At 49.9% G+C, this 26519-nt stretch overlaps 1 pseudogene; it reads right to left on the minus strand.

The window, feature by feature from the left end:
- The window catches only part of LOC135057135 (zinc finger protein 420-like), a 108740-nt pseudogene that overhangs the window by 50800 nt on the left and 31421 nt on the right, over positions 1 to 26519 (minus strand).

Consider the following 26519-nt stretch of genomic DNA (forward strand, 5'->3'; position numbering starts at 1 on the left):
TCACAGGAACACACTGGGAACTGTGGAGAGCGCTCAGTAACAGTGACTGGTGCTGGAGTATCACAGGAACACACTGGAAACTGTGGAGAGCGCTCAGGAATAGTGACTGGTGCTGGAGTATCACAGGAACACACTGGGAACTGTGGAGAGCGCTCAGTAACAGTGACTGGTGCTGGAGTATCACAGGAACACACTGGAAACTGTGGAGAGCGCTCAGGAATAGTGACTGGTGCTGGAGTATCACAGGAACACACTGGGAACTGTGGAGAGCGCTCAGTAATAGTGACTGGTGCTGGAGTATCACAGGAACACTGGAAACTGTGGAGAGTGCTCAGTAATAGTGACTGGTACTGGAGTATCACTGGAAACTATGGAGAGCGCTCAGTAATAGTGACTGGTGCTGGAGTATCACAGGAACACACTGGGAACTGTGGAGAGCGCTCAGTAACAGTGACTGGTAGTGGAGTATCACAGGAATACACTGGAAACTGTGGAGCGCGCTTAGTAGCAGTGACTGGTGTTGGAGTAACACAGGAGAACACTGGAAACTGTGGAGAGCGCTCAGCAATAGTGACTGGTGCTGGAGTAACACAGAAACACACTGGAAACTGTGGAGAGTGCTCAGTAACAGTGACTAGTGTTGGAGTAACACAGGAACACACTGGAAACTGTGGCGAGCGCTCAGTAATAGTGACTGGTAGTGGAGTATCACAGGAACACACTGGGAACTGTGGAGAGCGCTCAGTAATAGTGACTGGCGCTGGAGTATCACAGGAACACACTGGGAACTGTGGAGAGCGCTCAGTAACAGTGACTGGTTCTGGAGTATCACAGGAACACACTGGGAACTGTGGAGAGCGCTCAGTAACAGTGACTGGTGCTGGAGTATCACAGGAACACACTGGGAACTGTGGAGAGCGCTCAGTAACAGTGACTGGTGCTGGAGTATCACAGGAACACACTGGAAACTGTGGAGCGCGCTTAGTAACAGTGACTGGTGCTGGAGTATCACAGGAACACACTGGGAACTGTGGAGAGCGCTCAGTAATAGTGACTGGCGCTGGAGTATCACAGGAACACACTGGGAACTGTGGAGAGCGCTCAGTAATAGTGACTGGCGCTGGAGTATCACAGGAACACACTGGGAACTGTGGAGAGCGCTCAGTAATAGTGACTGGTGCTGGAGTATCACAGGAACACACTGGAAACTGTGGAGAGCGCTCAGTAATAGTGACTGGTGCTGGAGTATCACAGGAACACACTGGAAACTGTGGAGCGCGCTTAGTAACAGTGACTGGTGTTGGAGCAACACAGGAGAACACTGGAAACTGTGGAGAGCACTCAGTAATAGTGACTGGTGCGGGAGTAACACAGGAACACACTGGAAACTGGAGAGCGCTCAGTAACAGTGACTAGTGTTGGAGTAACACAGAAACACACTGGAAACTGTGGCGAGCGCTCAGTATTAGTGACTGGTAGTGGAGTATCACAGGAACACACTGGAAACTATGGAGAACGCTCAGTAATAGTGACTGGTGCTGGAGTATCACAGGAACACACTGGAAACTGTCGAGAGTGCTCAGTAATAGTGACTGGTGCTGGAGTATCACAGGAACACACTGGAAACTATGGAGAACGCTCAGTAATAGTGACTGGTGCTGGAGTATCACAGGAACACACTGGAAACTGTGGAGAGCGCTCAGTAATAGTGACGGGTGCTGGAGTATCACAGGAACACACTAGGAACTGTGGAGAGCGCTCAGTAATAGTGACTGGTGCTGGAGTATCAGAGGAACACACTGGAAACTGTGGAGAGCGCTCAGTAATAGTGACTGGTGCTGGAGTATCACAGGAACACACTAGGAACTGTGGAGAGCGCTCAGGAACAGTGACTGGTGCTGGAGTATCACAGAAGAACACTAAACTGTGCAGAGCGCTCAGTAATAGTGACTGGTGCTGGAGTAACACAGGAACACACTGGAAACTGTGGAGCGCGCTTAGTAACAGTGACTGGTGTTGGAGTAACACAGGAGAACACTGGAAACTGTGGAGAGTGCTCAGTAATAGTGACTGGTGCTGGAGTAACACAGGAACACACTGGAAACTGTGGAGAGCGCTCAGTAACAGTGACTAGTGTTGGAGTAACACAGGAACACACTGGAAACTGTGGCGAGCGCTCAGTAATAGTGACTGGTAGTGGAGTATCACAGGAACACACTGGGAACTGTGGAGAGCGCTCAGTAATAGTGACTGGCGCTGGAGTATCACAGGAATACACTGGAAACTGTGGAGAGCGCTCAGTAATAGTGACTGGTGCTGGAGTATCACAGGAACACACTGGGAACTGTGGAGAGCGCTCAGTAACAGTGACTGGTGCTGGAGTATCACAGGAACACACTGGAAACTGTGGAGAGCGCTCAGTAACAGTGACTGGTGCTGGAGTGTCATAGGAACACACTGGGAACTGTGCAGAGCGCTCAGTAATAGTGACTGGTGCTGGAGTATCACAGGAACACACTGGGAACTGTGGAGAGCGCTCAGTAACAGTGACTGGTGCTGGAGTATCACAGGAACACACTGGGAACTGTGGAGAGCGCTCAGTAACAGTGACTGGTGCTGGAGTATCACAGGAACACACTGGAAACTGTGGAGCGCGCTTAGTAACAGTGACTGGTGTTGGAGTAACACAGGAGAACACTGGAAACTGTGGAGAGCGCTCAGTAATAGTGACTGGTGCTGGAGTAACACAGAAACACACTGGAAACTGTGGAGAGCGCTCAGTAACAGTGACTAGTGTTGGAGTAACACAGGAACACACTGGAAACTGTGGCGAGCGCTCAGTAATAGTGACTGGTAGTGGAGTATCACAGGAACACACTGGGAACTGTGGAGAGCGCTCAGTAATAGTGACTGGCGCTGGAGTATCACAGGAATACACTGGAAACTGTGGAGAGCGCTCAGTAATAGTGACTGGTGCTGGAGTATCACAGGAACACACTAGGAACTGTGGGGAGCGCTCAGTAACAGTGACTGGTGCTGGAGTGTCATAGGAACACACTGGGAACTGTGGAGAGCGCTCAGTAACAGTGACTGGTGCTGGAGTGTCATAGGAACACACTGGGAACTGTGGAGAGTGCTCAGTAATAGTGACTGGTTCTGGAGTATCACAGGAACACACTGGGAACTGTGGAGAGCGCTCAGTAACAGTGACTGGTGCTGGAGTATCACAGGAACACACTGGAAACTGTGGAGAGCGCTCAGGAATAGTGACTGGTGCTGGAGTATCACAGGAACACACTGGGAACTGTGGAGAGCGCTCAGTAACAGTGACTGGTGCTGGAGTATCACAGGAACACACTGGAAACTGTGGAGAGCGCTCAGGAATAGTGACTGGTGCTGGAGTATCACAGGAACACACTGGGAACTGTGGAGAGCGCTCAGTAATAGTGACTGGTGCTGGAGTGTCACAGGAACACACTGGAAACTGTGGAGAGCGCTCAGTAATAGTGACTGGTGCTGGAGTATCACAGGAACACTGGAAACTGTGGAGAGTGCTCAGTAATAGTGACTGGTACTGGAGTATCACTGGAAACTATGGAGAGCGCTCAGTAATAGTGACTGGTGCTGGAGTATCACAGGAACACACTAGGAACTGTGGAGAGCGCTCAGGAACAGTGACTGGTGCTGGAGTATCACAGAAGAACACTAAACTGTGCAGAGCGCTCAGTAATAGTGACTGGTGCTGGAGTAACACAGGAACACACTGGAAACTGTGGAGCGCGCTTAGTAACAGTGACTGGTGTTGGAGTAACACAGGAGAACACTGGAAACTGTGGAGAGTGCTCAGTAATAGTGACTGGTGCTGGAGTAACACAGGAACACACTGGAAACTGTGGAGAGCGCTCAGTAACAGTGACTAGTGTTGGAGTAACACAGGAACACACTGGAAACTGTGGCGAGCGCTCAGTAATAGTGACTGGTAGTGGAGTATCACAGGAACACACTGGGAACTGTGGAGAGCGCTCAGTAATAGTGACTGGCGCTGGAGTATCACAGGAATACACTGGAAACTGTGGAGAGCGCTCAGTAATAGTGACTGGTGCTGGAGTATCACAGGAACACACTGGGAACTGTGGAGAGCGCTCAGTAACAGTGACTGGTGCTGGAGTATCACAGGAACACACTGGAAACTGTGGAGAGCGCTCAGTAACAGTGACTGGTGCTGGAGTGTCATAGGAACACACTGGGAACTGTGCAGAGCGCTCAGTAATAGTGACTGGTGCTGGAGTATCACAGGAACACACTGGGAACTGTGGAGAGCGCTCAGTAACAGTGACTGGTGCTGGAGTATCACAGGAACACACTGGGAACTGTGGAGAGCGCTCAGTAACAGTGACTGGTGCTGGAGTATCACAGGAACACACTGGAAACTGTGGAGCGCGCTTAGTAACAGTGACTGGTGTTGGAGTAACACAGGAGAACACTGGAAACTGTGGAGAGCGCTCAGTAATAGTGACTGGTGCTGGAGTAACACAGAAACACACTGGAAACTGTGGAGAGCGCTCAGTAACAGTGACTAGTGTTGGAGTAACACAGGAACACACTGGAAACTGTGGCGAGCGCTCAGTAATAGTGACTGGTAGTGGAGTATCACAGGAACACACTGGGAACTGTGGAGAGCGCTCAGTAATAGTGACTGGCGCTGGAGTATCACAGGAATACACTGGAAACTGTGGAGAGCGCTCAGTAATAGTGACTGGTGCTGGAGTATCACAGGAACACACTAGGAACTGTGGGGAGCGCTCAGTAACAGTGACTGGTGCTGGAGTGTCATAGGAACACACTGGGAACTGTGGAGAGCGCTCAGTAACAGTGACTGGTGCTGGAGTGTCATAGGAACACACTGGGAACTGTGGAGAGTGCTCAGTAATAGTGACTGGTTCTGGAGTATCACAGGAACACACTGGGAACTGTGGAGAGCGCTCAGTAACAGTGACTGGTGCTGGAGTATCACAGGAACACACTGGAAACTGTGGAGAGCGCTCAGGAATAGTGACTGGTGCTGGAGTATCACAGGAACACACTGGGAACTGTGGAGAGCGCTCAGTAACAGTGACTGGTGCTGGAGTATCACAGGAACACACTGGAAACTGTGGAGAGCGCTCAGGAATAGTGACTGGTGCTGGAGTATCACAGGAACACACTGGGAACTGTGGAGAGCGCTCAGTAATAGTGACTGGTGCTGGAGTATCACAGGAACACTGGAAACTGTGGAGAGTGCTCAGTAATAGTGACTGGTACTGGAGTATCACTGGAAACTATGGAGAGCGCTCAGTAATAGTGACTGGTGCTGGAGTATCACAGGAACACACTGGGAACTGTGGAGAGCGCTCAGTAACAGTGACTGGTAGTGGAGTATCACAGGAATACACTGGAAACTGTGGAGCGCGCTTAGTAGCAGTGACTGGTGTTGGAGTAACACAGGAGAACACTGGAAACTGTGGAGAGCGCTCAGCAATAGTGACTGGTGCTGGAGTAACACAGAAACACACTGGAAACTGTGGAGAGTGCTCAGTAACAGTGACTAGTGTTGGAGTAACACAGGAACACACTGGAAACTGTGGCGAGCGCTCAGTAATAGTGACTGGTAGTGGAGTATCACAGGAACACACTGGGAACTGTGGAGAGCGCTCAGTAATAGTGACTGGCGCTGGAGTATCACAGGAACACACTGGGAACTGTGGAGAGCGCTCAGTAACAGTGACTGGTTCTGGAGTATCACAGGAACACACTGGGAACTGTGGAGAGCGCTCAGTAACAGTGACTGGTGCTGGAGTATCACAGGAACACACTGGGAACTGTGGAGAGCGCTCAGTAACAGTGACTGGTGCTGGAGTATCACAGGAACACACTGGAAACTGTGGAGCGCGCTTAGTAACAGTGACTGGTGCTGGAGTATCACAGGAACACACTGGGAACTGTGGAGAGCGCTCAGTAATAGTGACTGGCGCTGGAGTATCACAGGAACACACTGGGAACTGTGGAGAGCGCTCAGTAATAGTGACTGGCGCTGGAGTATCACAGGAACACACTGGGAACTGTGGAGAGCGCTCAGTAATAGTGACTGGTGCTGGAGTATCACAGGAACACACTGGAAACTGTGGAGAGCACTCAGTAATAGTGACTGGTGCTGGAGTAACACAGGAACACACTGGGAACTGTGGAGAGCGCTCAGTAACAGTGACTGGTGCTGGAGTATCACAGGAACACACTGGGAACTGTGGAGAGCGCTCAGTAACAGTGACTGGTGCTGGAGTATCACAGGAACACACTGGGAACTGTGGAGAGCGCTCAGTAACAGTGACTGGTGCTGGAGTATCACAGGAACACACTGGGAACTGTGGAGAGCGCTCAGTAACAGTGACTGGTGCTGGAGTATCACAGGAACACACTGGGAACTGTGGAGCGCGCTTAGTAACAGTGACTGGTGTTGGAGTAACACAGGAGAACACTGGAAACTGTGGAGAGCGCTCAGTAATAGTGACTGGTGCTGGAGTAACACAGGAACACACTGGAAACTGTGGCGAGCGCTCAGTAATAGTGACTGGTAGTGGAGTATCACAGGAACACACTGGGAACTGTGGAGAGCGCTCAGTAATAGTGACTGGCGCTGGAGTATCACAGGAATACACTGGAAACTGTGGCGAGCGCTCAGTAATAGTGACTGGTAGTGGAGTATCACAGGAACACACTGGGAACTGTGGAGAGCGCTCAGTAACAGTGACTGGTGCTGGAGTATCACAGGAACACACTAGGAACTGTGGAGAGCGCTCAGTAACAGTGACTGGTGCTGGAGTATCACAGGAACACACTGGGAACTGTGGAGAGCGCTCAGTAACAGTGACTGGTGCTGGAGTATCACAGGAACACACTGGGAACTGTGGAGAGCGCTCAGTAACAGTGACTGGTGCTGGAGTATCACAGGAACACACTGGAAACTGTGGAGCGCGCTTAGTAACAGTGACTGGTGTTGGAGTAACACAGGAGAACACTGGAAACTGTGGAGAGCGCTCAGTAATAGTGACTGGTGCTGGAGTAACACAGAAACACACTGGAAACTGTGGAGAGCGCTCAGTAACAGTGACTGGTGCTGGAGTATCACAGGAACACACTGGGAACTGTGGAGAGCGCTCAGTAACAGTGACTGGTGCTGGAGTATCACAGGAACACACTGGGAACTGTGGAGAGCGCTCAGTAACAGTGACTGGTGCTGGAGTATCACAGGAACACACTGGGAACTGTGGAGAGCGCTCAGTAACAGTGACTGGTGCTGGAGTATCACAGGAACACACTGGGAACTGTGGAGAGCGCTCAGTAACAGTGACTGGTGCTGGAGTATCACAGGAACACACTGGGAACTGTGGAGAGTGCTCAGTAACAGTGACTGGTGCTGGAGTGTCACAGGAACACACTGGAAACTGTGGAGAGCGCTCAGGAATAGTGACTGGTGCTGGAGTATCACAGGAACACACTGGGAACTGTGGAGAGCGCTCAGTAATAGTGACTGGTGCTGGAGTATCACAGGAACACACTGGGAACTGTGGAGAGCGCTCAGTAATAGTGACTGGTGCTGGAGTATCACAGGAACACACTGGAAACTGTGGAGAGCGCTCAGTAACAGTGACTGGTGCTGGAGTGTCATAGGAACACACTGGGAACTGTGGAGAGCGCTCAGTAATAGTGACTGGTGATGGAGTATCACAGGAACACACTGGGAACTGTGGAGAGCGCTCAGTAACAGTGACTGGCGCTGGAGTATCACAGGAACACACTGGGAACTGTGGAGAGCGCTCAGTAACAGTGACTGGCGCTGGAGTATCACAGGAACACACTGGGAACTGTGGAGAGCGCTCAGTAACAGTGACTGGTGCTGGAGTATCACAGGAACACACTGGGAACTGTGGAGAGCGCTCAGTAACAGTGACTGGTGCTGGAGTATCACAGCAACACACTGGGAACTGTGGAGAGCGCTCAGTAACAGTGACTGGTGCTGGAGTATCACAGGAACACACTGGGAACTGTGGAGAGCGCTCAGTAATAGTGACTGGTGTTGGAGTAACACAGGAGAACACTGGAAACTGTGGAGAGCGCTCAGTAATAGTGACTGGTGTTGGAGTAACACAGGAATACACTGGAAACTGTGGCGAGCGCTCAGTAATAGTGACTGGTAGTGGAGTATCACAGGAACACACTGGGAACTGTGGAGAGCGCTCAGTAACAGTGACTGGTGCTGGAGTATCACAGGAACACACTGGGAACTGTGGAGAGCGCTCAGTAATAGTGACTGGTGCTGGAGTATCACAGGAACACACTGGGAACTGTGGAGAGCGCTCAGTAACAGTGACTGGTGCTGGAGTATCACAGGAACACACTGGGAACTGTGGAGCGCGCTTAGTAACAGTGACTGGTGTTGGAGTAACACAGGAGAACACTGGAAACTGTGGAGAGTGCTCAGTAATAGTGACTGGTGCTGGAGTATCACAGGAACACACTAGGAACTGTGGAGAGCGCTCAGTAACAGTGACTGGTGCTGGAGTGTCACAGGAACACACTGGGAACTGTGGAGAGCGCTCAGTAACAGTGACTGGTGCTGGAGTATCACAGGAACACACTGGGAACTGTGGAGAGCGCTCAGTAACAGTGACTGGTGCTGGAGTATCACAGGAACACACTGGGAACTGTGGAGAGCGCTCAGTAATAGTGACTGGTGCTGGAGTGTCATAGGAACACACTGGGAACTGTGGAGAGCGCTCAGTAATAGTGACTGGCGCTGGAGTATCACAGGAATACACTGGGAACTGTGGAGAGCACTCAGTAATAGTGACTGGTTCGGGAGTATCACAGGAACACACTGGGAACTGTGGAGAGCGCTCAGTAACAGTGACTGGTGCTGGAGTATCACAGGAACACACTGGGAACTGTGGAGAGTGCTCAGTAATAGTGACTGGTGCTGGAGTGTCATAGGAACGCACTGGGAACTGTGGAGAGCGCTCAGTAACAGTGACTGGTGCTGGAGTATCACAGGAACACACTGGAAACTGTGGAGAGTGCTCAGTAATAGTGACTGGTACTGGAGTATCACTGGAAACTATGGAGAGCGCTCAGTAATAGTGACTGGTGCTGGAGAATCACAGGAACACACTGGGAACTGTGGAGAGCGCTCAGTAATAGTGACTGGTAGTGGAGTATCACAGGAATACACTGGAAACTGTGGAGAGTGCTCAGTAATAGTGAAGGGTGCTGGAGTATCACAGGAACACACTGGGAACTGTGGAGAGCGCTCAGTAATAGTGACTGGCGCTGGAGTATCACAGGAATACACTGGAAACTGTGGAGAGCGCTCAGTAATAGTGACTGGTGCTGGAGTATCACAGGAACACACTGGAAACTGTGGCGAGCGCTCAGTAACAGTGACTGGTGCTGGAGTATCACAGGAACACACTGGGAACTGTGGAGAGCGCTCAGTAATAGTGACTGGTGCTGGAGTATCACAGGAACACACTGGAAACTGTGGAGAGCGCTCAGTAATAGTGACTGGTGCTGGAGTATCACAGGAACACACTGGGAACTGTGGAGAGCGCTCAGTAACAGTGACTGGTGCTGGAGTGTCATAGGAACACACTGGGAACTGTGGAGAGCGCTCAGTAACAGTGACTGGTTCTGGAGTATCACAGGAACACACTGGAAACTGTGGAGAGCGCTCAGTAACAGTGACTGGTGCTGGAGTATCACAGGAACACACTGGGAACTGTGGAGAGCGCTCAGTAACAGTGACTGGTGCAGGAGTATCACAGGAACACACTGGGAACTGTGGAGAGCGCTCAGTAACAGTGACTGGTGCTGGAGTATCACAGGAACACACTGGAAACTGTGGAGCGCGCTTAGTAATAGTGACTGGTAGTGGAGTATCACAGGAACACACTGGGAACTGTGGAGAGCGCTCAGTAACAGTGACTGGTGTTGGAGTAACACAGGAGAACACTGGAAACTGTGGAGAGCGCTCAGTAATAGTGACTGGTGCTGGAGTAACACAGAAACACACTGGAAACTGTGGAGAGCGCTCAGTAATAGTGACTGGTGCTGGAGTATCACAGGAACACACTAGGAACTGTGGAGAGCGCTCAGTAACAGTGACTGGTGCTGGAGTATCACAGGAACACACTGGGAACTGTGGAGCGCGCTCAGTAACAGTGACTGGTGCTGGAGTATCACAGGAACACACTGGGAACTGTGGAGAGCGCTCAGTAACAGTGACTGGTGCTGGAGTATCACAGGAACACACTGGAAACTGTGGAGAGCGCTCAGTAACAGTGACTGGTGCTGGAGTATCACAGGAACACACTGGGAACTGTGGAGAGCGCTCAGTAATAGTGACTGGTGCTGGAGTATCACAGGAACACACTGGGAACTGTGGAGAGCGCTCAGTAACAGTGACTGGTGCTGGAGTATCACAGGAACACACTGGGAACTGTGGAGCGCGCTTAGTAACAGTGACTGGTGTTGGAGTAACACAGGAGAACACTGGAAACTGTGGAGAGCGCTCAGTAATAGTGACTGGTGCTGGAGTAACACAGGAACACACTGGAAACTGTGGCGAGCGCTCAGTAATAGTGACTGGTAGTGGAGTATCACAGGAACACACTGGGAACTGTGGAGAGCGCTCAGTAATAGTGACTGGTGCTGGAGTAACACAGGAACACACTGGAAACTGGCGAGCGCTCAGTAATAGTGACTGGTAGTGGAGTATCACAGGAACACACTGGGAACTGTGGAGCGCGCTTAGTAACAGTGACTGGTGTTGGAGTAACACAGGAGAACACTGGAAACTGTGGAGAGCGCTCAGTAATAGTGACTGGTGCTGGAGTATCACAGGAACACACTGAAAACTGTGGAGAGCGCTCAGTAATAGTGACTGGCGCTGGAGTATCACAGGAATACACTGGAAACTGTGGCGAGCGCTCAGTAATAGTGACTGGTAGTGGAGTATCACAGGAACACACTGGGAACTGTGGAGAGCGCTCAGTAACAGTGACTGGTGCTGGAGTATCACAGGAACACACTGGAAACTATGGAGAGCGCTCAGTAATAGTGACTGGTTCTGGAGTATCACAGGAACACACTGGGAACTGTGGAGAGCGCTCAGTAACAGTGACTGGTGCTGGAGTATCACAGGAACACACTGGAAACTGTGGAGAGCGCTCAGTAACAGTGACTGGTGCTGGAGTATCACAGGAACACACTGGGAACTGTGGAGAGCGCTCAGTAACAGTGACTGGTGCTGGAGTATCACAGGAACACACTGGGAACTGTGGAGAGCGCTCAGTAACAGTGACTGGTGTTGGAGTAACACAGGAGAACACTGGAAACTGTGGAGAGCGCTCAGTAATAGTGACTGGTGCTGGAGTAACACAGGAACACACTGGAAACTGTGGCGAGCGCTCAGTAATAGTGACTGGTAGTGGAGTATCACAGGAACACACTGGGAACTGTGGAGAGCGCTCAGTAATAGTGACTGGCGCTGGAGTATCACAGGAATACACTGGAAACTGTGGCGAGCGCTCAGTAATAGTGACTGGTAGTGGAGTATCACAGGAACACACTGGGAACTGTGGAGAGCGCTCAGTAACAGTGACTGGTGCTGGAGTATCACAGGAACACACTGGGAACTGTGGAGAGCGCTCAGTAACAGTGACTGGTGCTGGAGTATCACAGGAACACACTGGGAACTGTGGAGAGCGCTCAGTAACAGTGACTGGTGCTGGAGTATCACAGGAACACACTGGGAACTGTGGAGAGCGCTCAGTAACAGTGACTGGTGCTGGAGTATCACAGGAACACACTGGGAACTGTGGAGAGCGCTCAGTAACAGTGACTGGTGCTGGAGTATCACAGGAACACACTGGGAACTGTGGAGAGCGCTCAGTAATAGTGACTGGTGCTGGAGTATCACAGGAACACACTGGGAACTGTGGAGAGCGCTCAGTAACAGTGACTGGTGCTGGAGTATCACAGGAACACACTGGGAACTGTGGAGCGCGCTTAGTAACAGTGACTGGTGTTGGAGTAACACAGGAGAACACTGGAAACTGTGGAGAGCGCTCAGTAATAGTGACTGGTGCTGGAGTAACACAGGAACACACTGGAAACTGTGGCGAGCGCTCAGTAATAGTGACTGGTAGTGGAGTATCACAGGAACACACTGGGAACTGTGGAGAGCGCTCAGTAATAGTGACTGGCGCTGGAGTATCACAGGAATACACTGGAAACTGTGGCGAGCGCTCAGTAATAGTGATTGGTAGTGGAGTATCACAGGAACACACTGGAAACTGTGGAGAGCGCTCAGTAATAGTGACTGGTGCTGGAGTATCACAGGAACACACTGGGATCTGTGGAGAGCGCTCAGTAACAGTGACTGGTGCTGGAGTATCACAGGAACACACTGGAAACTGTGGAGAGCGCTCAGTAACAGTGACTGGTGCTGGAGTATCACAGGAACACACTGGGAACTGTGGAGAGCGCTCAGTAACAGTGACTGGTGCTGGAGTATCACAGGAACACACTGGGAACTGTGGAGAGCGCTCAGTAACAGTGACTGGTGCTGGAGTATCACAGGAACACACTGGGAACTGTGGAGAGCGCTCAGTAACAGTGACTGGTGCTGGAGTATCACAGGAACACACTGGGAACTGTGGAGAGCGCTCAGTAATAGTGACTGGTGCTGGAGTATCACAGGAACACACTGGGAACTGTGGAGAGCGCTCAGTAACAGTGACTGGTGCTGGAGTATCACAGGAACACACTGGGAACTGTGGAGAGCGCACAGTAACAGTGACTGGTGCTGGAGTATCACAGGAACACACTGGGAACTGTGGAGCGCGCTTAGTAACAGTGACTGGTGTTGGAGTAACACAGGAGAACACTGGAAACTGTGGAGAGCGCTCAGTAATAGTGACTGGTGCTGGAGTAACACAGGAACACACTGGAAACTGTGGCGAGCGCTCAGTAATAGTGACTGGTAGTGGAGTATCACAGGAACACACTGGGAACTGTGGAGAGCGCTCAGTAATAGTGACTGGCGCTGGAGTATCACAGGAATACACTGGAAACTGTGGAGAGCGCTCAGTAATAGTGACTGGTGCTGGAGTATCACAGGAACACACTAGGAACTGTGGAGAGCGCTCAGTAACAGTGACTGGTGCTGGAGTGTCATAGGAACACACTGGGAACTGTGGAGAGCGCTCAGTAACAGTGACTGGTGCTGGAGTATCACAGAAGAACACTAAACTGTGGAGAGCGCTCAGTGATAGTGACTGGTGCTGGAGTAACACAGGAACACACTGGAAACTGTGGAGAGCGCTCCGTAATAGTGACTGGTGCTGGAGTATCACAGGAACATACTGGAAACTATGGAGAGTACTCAGTAGTAATGGAAGCATTGGAATATCACAGGAACACACAACTGTGTTGAACACTTTGTAGCATTAGCTGGTGCTTGGGGTATCACAGGAACACACAGGATACTAGCAGTAATGGCTGGCACTTTAATTATCACAGCAGCAGATTGAACACACTGGATGAAGGAGCCAAAACCAGCAAGCAGTTTACATCAGAAGATGTTCTGGCAAAGGACTATGGACAGAGAGAGATTTATATAGGGTGCCCTGGCTGCTTATAGGTCACAGGAGTCATGTGCAGGGAATCAGCTCCGAGACTGGTAGGGCTGCTGCGCCATTTTGATGTTTATCTGTTCAGTTTACGTTTAATGTTTATATTCGTGATTATGCTTTATTACTTTTTCATTTAGCTATGCTGTGGGATAACGTATGAGGAAACATTTGCTAGTTTTAACTTAAATCATTTAGCAGATCTTGCTGCAATTATTTTAAGACAACATTTCAGCCATCTTGTACTGTTTTAGGAATGTGCTTTAGTGTCATACTTTGACTAGCTGCGTCTAAGTATGTGGCCCTGTCTGCTTTTAGCAAGGAACCTTGGACATTTAGGTTATCCAAGGTCTGTATAAATGTCAATGCCAGAAGTTGTAATACTTTTCCATTAACCATATGAGGCAATGCTGCCCCCTGTTGCTAATAATAAATAGAGCAAGTGCAAGAGGGCAATTTCCTGTTTATCCAGTTATTTTACTTACTTTATGATTTTTTAAAACTTATAAGGCAAATAGCACTCAGTCTGTGTGAAGAGCCCTATAATTGGTTGTGAAAGTATTGAGCCTTAATTCCCAAAGCACAGACTGACAGCAGAAAGTGCTGGGACGGTGTGTTGTATTTAAACATAATCAGGATTAATTGGAAACTCTAAGCTAAGTAATGAAATTATTCAATTTAAACTGTGTGTGTGTATTGTGTCACTCATATCACTTCGCTGCTGTCTTCCTGAAGCTTTTGATCCAACCGGAAACAGCAGCGGACAGCTGATTGCAGGCAAGGTGGCAGCGCGTATGTCCTGGATCCACCAGCTCCACATGAGGAAAGCAAACAATCTCTGACCTTAGTACTGCATGAGGCATGCCCTGACAGTCTAAGAGAGATGTAATACAATAAAGAGAAAGCATTGGGTACAGTAACAGGGTCTACCAGTCCGGTGTGTGACGGGATGCGTTCCTGGTGGTCGGGAATTCCGTCAGCCATTTGACCAACACCAGGAACACCGACAGTTCAAAGGTGAGTATCGGGGTGAGGGATAGGGCCTGGGGGGTGGTTTAGGCACTAGTGCGGGGTTAGCCATAGTCGACACTGCCTCAGAGTTATCCGTAGCCAACAACCGCAGAGGGTTAGCCATAGCCACCACCCCGCAGAGGGTTAGGGGAGGGGTGGGGAGAGGGTAAAAAAAAGGATTTTGGTTACCTAGCGGTAAATCCTTTTCTCGTAGTCCATAGAGGATGCTGGGGTCCATATTAGTACCATGGGGTATAGATGGGTCCACCAGGAGCCATTGGCACTTTCAGAGTTTAATAGTGTGGGCTGGCTCCTCCCTCTATGCCCCTCCTACCAGACTCAGTCTAGAAACTATGCCCAAGGAGACAACATACTTTGAGAGAAGGAATTACACAGATAGTGGCGAGATTCATACCAGCTCACACAACATGCAAATCCACCCAACATGCCAGAAAAAACTCAGCAACAGCTGAAACAGTAAATAACACAGAACTTACCTAGGAACCAGGCAGTACTGAACTATAAAACCAAAACAGGAAAACGCAGCGCTGGGCGGGCGCCCAGCATCCTCTACTGACTACGAGAAAAGGATTTACCGGTAGGAAACCAAAATCTTATTTTCTCTTACGTCCTTAGAGGATGCTGGGGTCCATATTAGTACCATGGGGATGTACCAAAGCTCCCAGCACGGGAGGGAGAGCGCGGAGGCTCCTTCAACACTGCTTGACCAAACTTGAGGTCATCAGAGGCCAAAGTATCGAACTAGTAAAACTTGGCAAACGTGTTCGACCCAGACCAAGTAGCTGCTCGGCAGAGTTGTACCGCCGAGACACCCCGGGCAGCCGCCCAGGAAGAGCCCACTTTACGAGTAGTGGGGGCCTTTACAGATTTCGGACACGGCAATCGGACACGGCAATCCTGCCGTGGAATAAGCATTCTGGATAGTGAACTTGATCCAGCGTGAAATCGACTGCTTAGAAGCAGGACATCCAATTTTCTTGGGATCATAGAGGACAGAGAGTCACTTTTCCTATGACGAGCCATCCTCTTCACGTAAATCTTCAAAGTCCTCACTACATCCAAGGCCTTTGAAGCAATTGAGGAGTCAGTAGCCACTGGCACCACAATTGGTTGGTTGATATTGAAAGCCGATACAACCTTAGCCAGGAACTGTGGACGAGTCCTAAGTTCCGCCTTGTCTTCATGGAAGATCAGATAGGGGCTTTTACAAGATAAAGCCCCCAATTCCGACACGCGTCGTGCAGAAGCCAAGGCCAACAAGGTGACCGCCTTCCACGTGATAAACTTGAGATCAGCCTCCTATTGAGGCTCAAACCAAGCAGATTGCAGAAACTGCAACACCACATCAAGATCCCATGGTGCCGTAGGCGCCACAAAGGGAGGCTGGATGTGCAGAACCCCTTTCAAAAAAGTCTGAACCTCAGGAAGAACAGCCAATTGTTTTTGGAAGAAGATGGACAAAGCAGAGATCTGGACCTTGATGGAGCCCAATCTCAGTCCCATATCCACCCCTGCTTGCAGGAAAAGGCGAAAACATCCAAGTTGAAACTCTACCGCAGGAAACATCTTGGCCTCACACCAAGAAACATATTTCTTCCAAATGCGATGGTAATGTTTAGAAGTCACCCCTTTCCTAGCCTGCAGCAGGGTAGGAATAACCTCACTCGGGATACCTTTCCGAGCTAAGATCTGGCGTTCAACCGCCATGCCGTCAAATGTAGACGCGGTAAGTCTTGATAAGCGAACGGCCCCTGCAGGAGCAGATCCTCCTGAAGAGGTAAAGGCCGTGGATCTTCCAGCAGAAGATACAGAAGATCCGCAAACCAAGCCCTCCTTGGCCAGTCCGGAGCAATGAGGATTGCCAGAACCTTTGTTCTTCTCACGAGTTGAAGAACCTTTGGTATCAGAGGAAGTGGAGGGAACACATACACTGACTTGAACACCCACGGAGTTACCAGTGCATCCAACGCCGCTGCCTGTGGGTCTCTTCACCTGGAACAGTACCTCTGTAGCTTCTTGTTGAGACGGGAGGCCATCATGTCTATGTGAGGAACCCCTCACCAACCAGTTACCTCCTCGAACACCTCCGGATGGAGCCCCCACTCTCCTGGATAGAGATCATGTCTGCTGAGGAAGTCTGCTTCCCAGTTGTCTACGCCCGGAATGAAGATTGCCGGCATCGCCACCGCGTGCCTTTCTGCCCAGATGAGGATTTTTGACACCTCTGACATGGCAGCCCTGCTCTTCGTTCCGCCTTGTTGGTTTATGTAGGCCACTGTGGTCACGTTGTCCGACTGCACCTGAACAGCCCGATCCTGTAGAAGGTGTGCTGCTTGCAGAAGGGCGTTGTACACAACCCTGAGTTCCAGGATGTTTAGTGATTCTTGATCAGACCACCGTCCCTGAAAAGGTTTCACCCAGAGCGACAAGCTCCCCAACCTCTTAGACTTGCATCTGTGGTTAAAAGGATCCAGTCTTGAATTCCAAACCTTCGCCCTTCCAGAAGGTGCGGAAGTTGTAGCCACCAGAGGAGTGAAATCCTGGCTTTCGGAGACAGGCGTATCCTCTTGTGCATGTGTAGGTGAGAGCCCGACCACTGGTCCAAGAGGTCCAGCTGAAAAGGTCGAGCATGAAACCTGCCATACTGCAGAGCCTCGTAGGCGGCAACCATCTTCCCCAGAAGGCGTATGCATTGATGAACCGATGCCCGGGTAGGCTTTAGGACATCCCGGACCATTGTTTGAATCACCAATGCTTTCTCCACCGGGAGAAATACCCTCTGCACTTCCGTGTTGAGGATGATTCCCAGGAAAGACAGCCGCCTTGTCGGCTCCAGATGAGACTTTGGAAGGTTCAGGATCCAACTGTGCTTCCTGAGCAGCTGCGTCGTGAGCGCAATGGACCGCAACAACCTCTCCCTGGACGACGCCTTGATCAGGAGATCGTCCAGATATGGAATTACGTTCACCCCCGACTTGCGAGGAGAACCATCATCTCCGCCATCACCTTGGTGAAGATCCTCGGTGCTGTGGAAAGGCCAAACGCAGCGCTTGGAACTGATAGTGATCGTCCAACAGTGCAAACCTGAGATATGCCTGATGCGGCGACCAAATGGGAATGTGGAGGTATACATCCTTGATGTCCAGAGACACTAGGAACTCCCCCTCCGCCAGTCCTGAGATGACAGCTCTCAGAGATTCCATCTTGAATTTGAACTCCCTGAGATAAGGGTTCAAAGACTTTAAGTTCAGGATAGGCTGTACCGAACCATCCGGTTTTGGTACCACAAAAAGGTTCGAATAATAATCTTTGTTCCGCTGCTGAGGCGGAACTGGAACAATGACCTCTGACACCACCAATTTTCTGATGGCCTCCAGAAGAATTGTTCTGTCTGCCAGCAGAGCTGGCAAGCCTGACTTGAAGAAACGGTGAGGCAGGGGATCTTGAAACTCCAGTCTGTACCCTCTGGACACTATATCCAGGACCAGGGGTCCAGACCAGACGACACCCAGACGTGGCTGAACTGCCAGAGTCTTGCCCCCACCTGACCCTCCTCCAGGCCTAGCTGTCCACCGTCATGCGGAAGACTTAGGGGTATCAGAAGCGGGCTTCTGGGTTTGGGAACCTGTGGGAGCAGGTTTCTTTCCTTTGGCACGACCACCTCTGAAGAAGGTGTTCGAAGGCTTGTTCTTTCTAGGCCTCGCGGGCCGAAAGGACTGTGACGTGGCTGATGAAAAAGGCTTCTTCGTAGCCGCTGCAGCTGAGGGGAGAAAAGGAGACTTACCCGCGGTAGCCGTGGCAATCCACGCATCCAGCACCTCCCCAAAGACAGCCTGACCTTTATATGGTAGGCCCTCCACACTCTTCCTGGATTCCGCGTCCGCAGACCAGTGGCGCAGCCAGAGACCCCTGCGAGCCGAGACGGACATGGAGGAGATCCCGGCAGCCATGGAACCCAGGTCCTTCATGGAATCTACCAGGTACCCTGCAGAATCCTGAATATTACGTAAAAATAAATCAACGTCACCTTTATCCATCTGGAATTTTTTTCCGGAGTTTCCCAGGCTTTTCAAAGATAGCATTTAATTCTTTGGATGCCGGGAAGGTGAGGGGGGGCTTCTTATTATCTGTAAAGAAGGCCTCCTCCACCTGCTCCGGAGCTGTGTCCGAAATGTGTAAAACATCTCTAACAGCCTCAATCATCAACTTCACCCCCTCGGCAAGTGATGCTGACCCCCTCAATACATCCCCGTCACCGTCTGCAGTGTCAGAGTCGGTGTCAGTGTCATCCTGCATAATTGCAAGCGCACGTTTATGAGAATGTACCGCAGGGGACCCCGAGTAGGCAGTATCAGACCATACAACCATAGAGGATTGGAGGACCTGAGTGGCATGCTCAGTCCTAGCAACTCTATCAGAAATCTGAGAAATAGTCCCCCTCAGAAAGACTAACCATTCTGGCTCTCTAGCTGGGATCTGTGCTAAAACAGTGCAATCCTGATTACATGGTATGGAGTCTTCCTGGGAAGATAAATCCTCTGCAGCATATGAAGCAGTGTCCCTAGACATGTACATACACCCCAAACACCCCACAAACACACAGGGTACTGGGTAGACAGAGTTCCCCCCCCCCAAGAATGGCAGAGAGACACAGAGATTGGAGCCAACCCACACACAGTGTTATTAGAGTATAGGGAGACCCTAAGCCCGCGCTGACTGTGTCCATTAATAGGTGACACAGTCTTTACAGTCTCCCCTCCCTTCCTCAACCCCCTGGTACCGTACAGATAGCTGGAGTCGCTCTGAAGGGACCTGTGCATCCACTGGCAGTGAGCTGCAGGCAGGAAAATGGCGCTGAACGCTGCTGGGTCCGCTCTGAGAAGCTCCGCCCCCTCAATGGTGCTGTCTTCCCGCTCTTTGAAGATTATACTGGCCGGAGCATTTTGTGCTGGCTTGGATCCACAGACCCCGACAGGCTTGTATTGGTCAGTGCAGGGTCCGGAGCTGGCTCATGGTGCCCCTCACAGCGGCGCACCGCAGTACTGCTGAGCCTTCCAGCCTTTAGCCGCCCTCTTCACACTGACCCCTCGCTTGTAAGGGGGGACAGTGACTCACTCGCCACACTTTAGCTCCCTGAGGGGGTGGTGGCTGGCTGCCGGGGTGAGCATTTCCCTGTGGCGGGGCGCGATCAGACCCCTCTGGAGCTCAATGTCCAGTCAGGGGAGGCAGTGGCTCAAGACCCCGCAGGGCGGACACTGCTCCCCCCTCAGTACCTCGATGCTGGGAGGCTGTCGCCAGCAGCCTCCTGTAAAGAAATAAACGCTAAAAAAACTCTTTTACCAAGGAAGCTCAGGAGAGCTCCCCTAGCTGTGACCGGCTCCTCCGGGCACATTTTCTAAACTGAGTCTGGTAGGAAGGGCATAGAGGGAGGAGCCAGCCCACACTATTAAACTCTTAACGTGCCAATGGCTCCTGGTGGACCAGTCTATACCCCATGGTACTAATATGGACCCCAGCATCCTCTAGGACGTAAAGAAAATACTTACCCCTTCCAGTTTTGGGATTTTCAGTGCCGGGATGCCGCTACTGCCCACGTGATTGGCATCTAGACCGCCGGGATGTCATACTGAACCCTGTGTGACCGAGTAAAGTAGCAAAACGTTGGAAGTAGTACGCAGCACAGGAATTACACCAGGCCGCTCGTGCCGCCAGGCAGAGAAGGGATAGCTGTGTGAGGACACGTCTGTATGAGGAAACATGAACATAATGGTGTTGCGGTTCCCACATTATTTCTCCAGGCCATTGTCAAAGCCATATATTACTGAGGACCCCATATAACAATGTGTTCATGGAAAACAATTCACTTCAAAACCATAAGTAAATGCAGCAGGTTCTTATTTATTTAGTGCAGACGTGAGACGTCAACTTACACCTGAGGAAACGCTGTTCACACAGAAAGTGATAGAACAAAACATTATTTACAGAATATGCTACAAACTGCCTTGAAACATACACTGTATAAATTATTTAATTAATACTAAGCCTATTAAAGGTCATTTCAGGGTAAAACTGAAGTTTCGTAAGAGAAGAAAAAATAAAAAACACTTGTGATCGTTTCCCATGTAACTAAAAAGTTCCCAGCATCCACCACTGCTGTACTCTAACATAACAGGAGATACAAACATGAGAGCAAAATGCATTCACATATAAACACCTTATCAGACAGTTTAGGTTTATAATATTAACCCCACCAGAGTCCTTTGAAACTATCACTTTCCTCTCTCTGTTGCTTCTCGGCAACACATTTTATGTCACAAATAAACATCCGCAACTTCAGAACTTTCTGAGGATGATCAAGATACAACAAAAGTAAGATGCACCCGCGATCGGGCCAACAGCTAGAACTTGCAGTTCTACACCACAGGCATCCTTACAATTGAAGATGCTGACTACAAAGTAACATGAGTATTCTAAACTACTATTCCTAAACTGCATCAATCTGATGTTGATTTATACACCTAAGTCACTTCACTGATATGTGACAGGAACTGATTTATAGGTAAAACATTTCCCACACTAAGAACATGGAAATGGTCTCTCACCTGTGTGACTTCTCTGATGTGCAATAAGATGTGATTTCAGTAAAAAAACATTTCCCACAGTCAGCACATGGAAGATGGCCTTTCACCTGTGTGACTTCTCTGATGTGTAACCAGATGTGATTTCTTTGTAAAAGATTTACCACACTCAGAACATGAAAATGGCCTCTCATCTGTGTGAGTCATTTGATGTTTAATAAGAACTGATAGCCGTGAAACACATTTCCCACACTCAGAGCATGAAAATGGTTTCTCACCTGTGTGGCTTCTCTGATGTGTAATAAGAGCCGATTTCTGTATAAAAGATTTCCCGCATTCAGAACACGGAAATGGTCTCTCACCTGTGTGGCTTCTCTGATGTGTAATAATAGCCGATTTCTGTATAAAACATTTCCCACACTCAGAACACGGAAATGGTCTCTCGCCTGTGTGACTTCTCTGATGTGTAATAAATTTTGATTTAAATGTAAAACATTTCCCACACTCAGAACATGTAAATAACTTCTTATCATTGTGACTTCTCTGATGTATAGTAAGTTTTGATTTATATGTAAAACATTTCCCACACTCCGAGCAAGTAAATGGTCTCTCACGCGTGTGACTTCTCTGATGTGAAGCAAGAGCTGATTTCTGTATAAAACATTTCCCACATTCGACACACGGAAATGGTCTCTCCCCGCTGTGTCTTCTCTGATGTGCAGCAAGAGCTGATTTATGTGTAAAATATTTCCCACATTCAGAGCATGGAAATGGTCTCTCACCTGTGTGACTTCTCTGATGTGAAATAAGTTTTGATTTATATTTAAAATATTTCCCACACTCAGAGCATGAATATTGTTTCTTACCTGTGCGCTTCTTCTGTCTAATAAAGACTGACTGATTATTAAAGCATGTAACAATTTCAGAAGAGGGAAAGACTGTAGCATCTGCAGGAACTGTACTATGTGTAGCAACATCTGAATTAATGTTACACTCCTCATGGTTAGAGGCATCAGATGATATATCTGCACTGTGAGGTACTGGATGTATAATTGGGGTAATGGGGTTTTCTCCTGCAGAATCCCGTGTCATGTTCTTCTCTTCTAGTTTACAATCTGGAAACGAAGTTAGATGTCCCTTTGAGGTATCACTCTGTCCATCTGCTGGAAGAAAGATACATGGAAATAAGGAGAGTTATGGTAGACTTACCATTGTTAAATCTCTTTCTGTAAGGTACATTGGTTCCACAGGGAAACATAGAGGTGTAGAGATGAATCTTGATCCAGGCACCAACAGGCTTAAGCTTTATATGGTCCCAGGATGCATTGGGGCCTCCTCTATAACCCCACCTCCAGGCACTGTGAGCTCAGTTTCATTAACCAGTCCAATGTAGGAGCAGGTAAGAGAGAAGGCAGATGTTAGTCACATAGAACCACGTTCTCACGACAGGAGAAGGGACTAGCAGCTAATGCCATACAAACCCATAGAAGCTAGGTGCGTCAGGGTGGGTGCCCTGTGGAACAAATGAACCTCGCAGAAAGAGATTTAACAATGGCAAGTCTACCATAAATCTCCTTTTCTGCAGCGGGGTAAATTGGGTTCCACAGGGAAACATTGGGGATGTCCTACTCCTAAAGCAGTTCCTTATGGGAGGGGATGCGCCGTAGCGGATATGAGAACCAGGTGTCCAAAGGAAGCATCCTGGGAGGCGGAAGTATCAAAGACATAGAACCTGATGAACGTGTTCACTGCGACCACGTAGCCGCCTTGCACAATTGTTCAGTGGATGCGCCTCGGCAGTCCGCCCAAGAAGGCCCAACAGACTGAGTAGAATGGGCTTTGATAGCAGCAGGAGCTGGGAGTCCAGCTTGTGCATACACTTGTGCAATCACCATTCTAATCCATCTGGCCAAGGTTTGCTTATTCGCAGGCTAGTCACGTTTGTGAAAACAAAAAAGTACAAAAAGGGTATCTGACCTCCTGAGAGAGGCAGTCCTCTCCACGTAAATACGGAGAGCCCTTACCACATTCAAAGGTCACTCTTTAGAGGACAAATCAAAAGAGACAAAGGCTGGAACCACAATCTCTTGGTTAAGGTGAAAAGAGGACACCACATTAAGCAAATAACCAGGGCGAGTTCTAAGAACTGCCTGGTCACAGTGAAATATCAGAAAGGGTGGACAACAGGACAAAGCGCCTAGGTCTGACACCCTCCAAGCAGAGGCAATAGCCAGAGGGACAGGACCATGACTGTGAGCCATTTAAGGTCCACTGAGTCAAGAGGTTCAAATGGAGACTCTTGCAGGGCATTGAGAACAACAGACAGATCCCAAGGAGCCACAGGAGGGACATAGGGAGGCTGGATCCGTAAAACACCCTGAGTGAAAGTATGAACGTCCGGAATAGACGCAATTTTTCTCTGAAACCACACCGACAACTCAGAGATATGAACCTTGAGGGAGACCAGACGAAGGCCTAAGTCCAGGCCTTGTTGCAGAAAAGCCAGAAGTCTGGAAATACTGAATTTGTAAGCATCGTAATTCTTAGCAGCACACCAGGTGAAGTAAGAATTCCAGACCCTATAATAAATCCGCGCAGATACCGGTTTGCGAGCCTTCAGCATAGTTTGGATAACCGCATTGGAGAATCCTTTGGCCCTCAGGAGTAAAGCTTCAAGAGCCACGGCGTCAAAGCTAGTCTGGCCAGGTCCAGGTAGACACAAGGGCCCGGAACGAGGAGGTCTGGGTGTTAAGGAAGTAGAAGAGGACGCTCTATCGATAGACCCTGCAGGTCTGAGAACAAATGCCGTCTGGGCCACACCGAATCGACTAGAAGTAGTATTCCTCCTTCTTGCTTGAACTTCCATAATACCATGGGCAGGAGTGACTGGAGGGAACACGTAGGGCAGCCGAAAGTTCCATGGAATTACCAGTGCGTCCATGAACACTGCTTGTGGATCCCTTGTTCTTGAACCGAAGACCGGAACTTTGTGATTGTGTCGAGACGCCATCAGGTCTACATCTGGGAGACCCCGCTTGTCCAGTAGGAGTTGAGAGACTTCCTGATGAAGACTCCACTCTCTGGGGTGCACATCCTGACAACTGAGGAAATCCGCTTCCCAGTTGAGGACTCCTGGAATGAACACTGCCGAAATCGCTGGCAGATGGCGTTCCGCCTAACGAAGGAGTTTTGACACTTTCACCATTGCCATGCGGCTTCGAGAGCTGCCTTAATGGTTTATGTATGCCACCGTGGTGGCGTTGTCTGACCGTACTTGAACAGGCCTGTTCTATAACAGAGGCAGGGTGAGAGACAAAGCATTGAACACTGCCCGCAATTCCAGAATGTTTATCGAGAGAAGTGATTCCTCCTTGGTCCACCGACTCTGGGAAGAGTGTTGCTACAACACCGCGTCCCAACCCCTAAGACTGGCATCTGTCGTCAGTAGGACCCAGTTGGGGATCCAGGAGGGATTAACTGCTGGTCCTGTAGCCAACAGGACAGCGACAGATGAACCTCCGGAGTCAAGGAGATCATGCGAGACCTGATCTGATGAGGTAGGCCATCCCACTTGGAGAGAATTTACCTCTGTAGAGGCGGGAATTAAATTGAGCGTACTCCAACATGTTGAAAACCGAACCATGAGGCCTAATACTTGCATTGCCGAGTGTATCGACACTATGGGGCGAGAGAGGAAGTATCTGATCCTGTCCTGAAGTTTCAGGACCTTCTCTGGAGACAGATACAGCCATTGACTGTGTGTGTGTCCAGGAGTGCCCCCAGGTGCACCATGCTCAAAGCAGGGACCAGCGAGGACTTCTTCCAGTTGATTAACCACCCAAGGGCTTGTAGGAAGTTTACCGTCAGTTGTAGATGACTGAGGAGGACATCGTGGGAGTTCGCCAGAACCAGCAAGTCGTACAGATACAGCAGGATCCTGACTCCCTGGCAACGGGGGATGAGCCGTCATAACGGCCATAACCTTGGTGAAGATCCGAGGGGCAGAGCCTGGAATTGATAGTGGAGGTTGGCAATAAGTATCTTGTATATCCAAGGATACCATATAGTCTCCGGGTTCCATGGCCAGTACAAATGAGCGCAGCGTTTCCATATGGAACTTGGACACTCTCATAAACTAGTTCAATGACTTGAGGTTGAGTACAGGCCGGAAATACCCATTGGGTTTCAGGACTAGAAACAGGGTTGAGTAGTATCCTCTGCCTCTCTGGGACAGAGGTACCGGCACCACCACTCCTGTATCCAGGAGTGAACGCACAACCAATTGTAGAGCTTGCGCCTTCAACGGTTCTGAAGGGATAACCGTGGTGCAAAACTGGCGAGGGGGGACGTCTCTTGAAAGAGACTGCGTACCCGTGAGAGACAACTTCTCGCACCCATGTGTCTGAAGTGGTCGTTAACTAGACATGGATGAATACCAGAAGTCGGCCTTCCCACCTTGGGGTCCCCCCGGGGGAGGCCCGCCCTGTCACCCAGCAGGCTTGTTGTGTTTAGAAACAGGCTGACGGTCGGCCCAGGATTGTTTTGCTTTGGGCTTAGTGGTTTTGGGAGCACGAGATTGTCTCGGGAATGCATGACCTTTTCCTTTCCCTTGAGGCCAAAAGGAGCGAAAAGTGGTACCTTTTGCCTTTTGTGCAGAAGGATTACTATTCAGGAGAAATTCAGTCTTAGCAGTCGCTAAGTCAGTCACAATCTTATTGAGATCTTCCCCAAATACGATGCCTCCAAGGTCTTTTTGGAGTCCAGGTCCACCTTCCATGGCCTCAACCACAGAATTCGGAGAGCCAGGATGGACGTAGTTGATGCCTTGGCCGCCAACACACCTGCCTCAGAGGACGCCTCCTGAATGTAATAGGCGGCGGTGGTAATATGAGACAGGTATTGTCTGGCAGTGTCAGATATATCCTGAGGCAGCTCTTCCTCTAATGCCTGAACCCATGCTTCAATTCAATTTGCAGCCCAGGAGACTGCCATAGTGGGTCTTTGTACAGCACCTGTAAGGGAGTAAATAGACTTCAGGCAACCCTCCGTATGCTTGTCTATCGGTTCCTTCAGCGAGGTGACAGTGGTGACAGGCAGAGTAGATGACACCACGAGACGGGTGACATGGGAATCCACCGGCGGTGAATTTTCCCACTCCAAAGGGAGAAGATAGCGTGCTATCATC

The sequence above is a fragment of the Pseudophryne corroboree genome, chromosome 3, assembly GCF_028390025.1.
Source record: "Pseudophryne corroboree isolate aPseCor3 chromosome 3, aPseCor3.hap2, whole genome shotgun sequence".
Lineage (NCBI taxonomy): Eukaryota > Metazoa > Chordata > Amphibia > Anura > Myobatrachidae > Pseudophryne > Pseudophryne corroboree.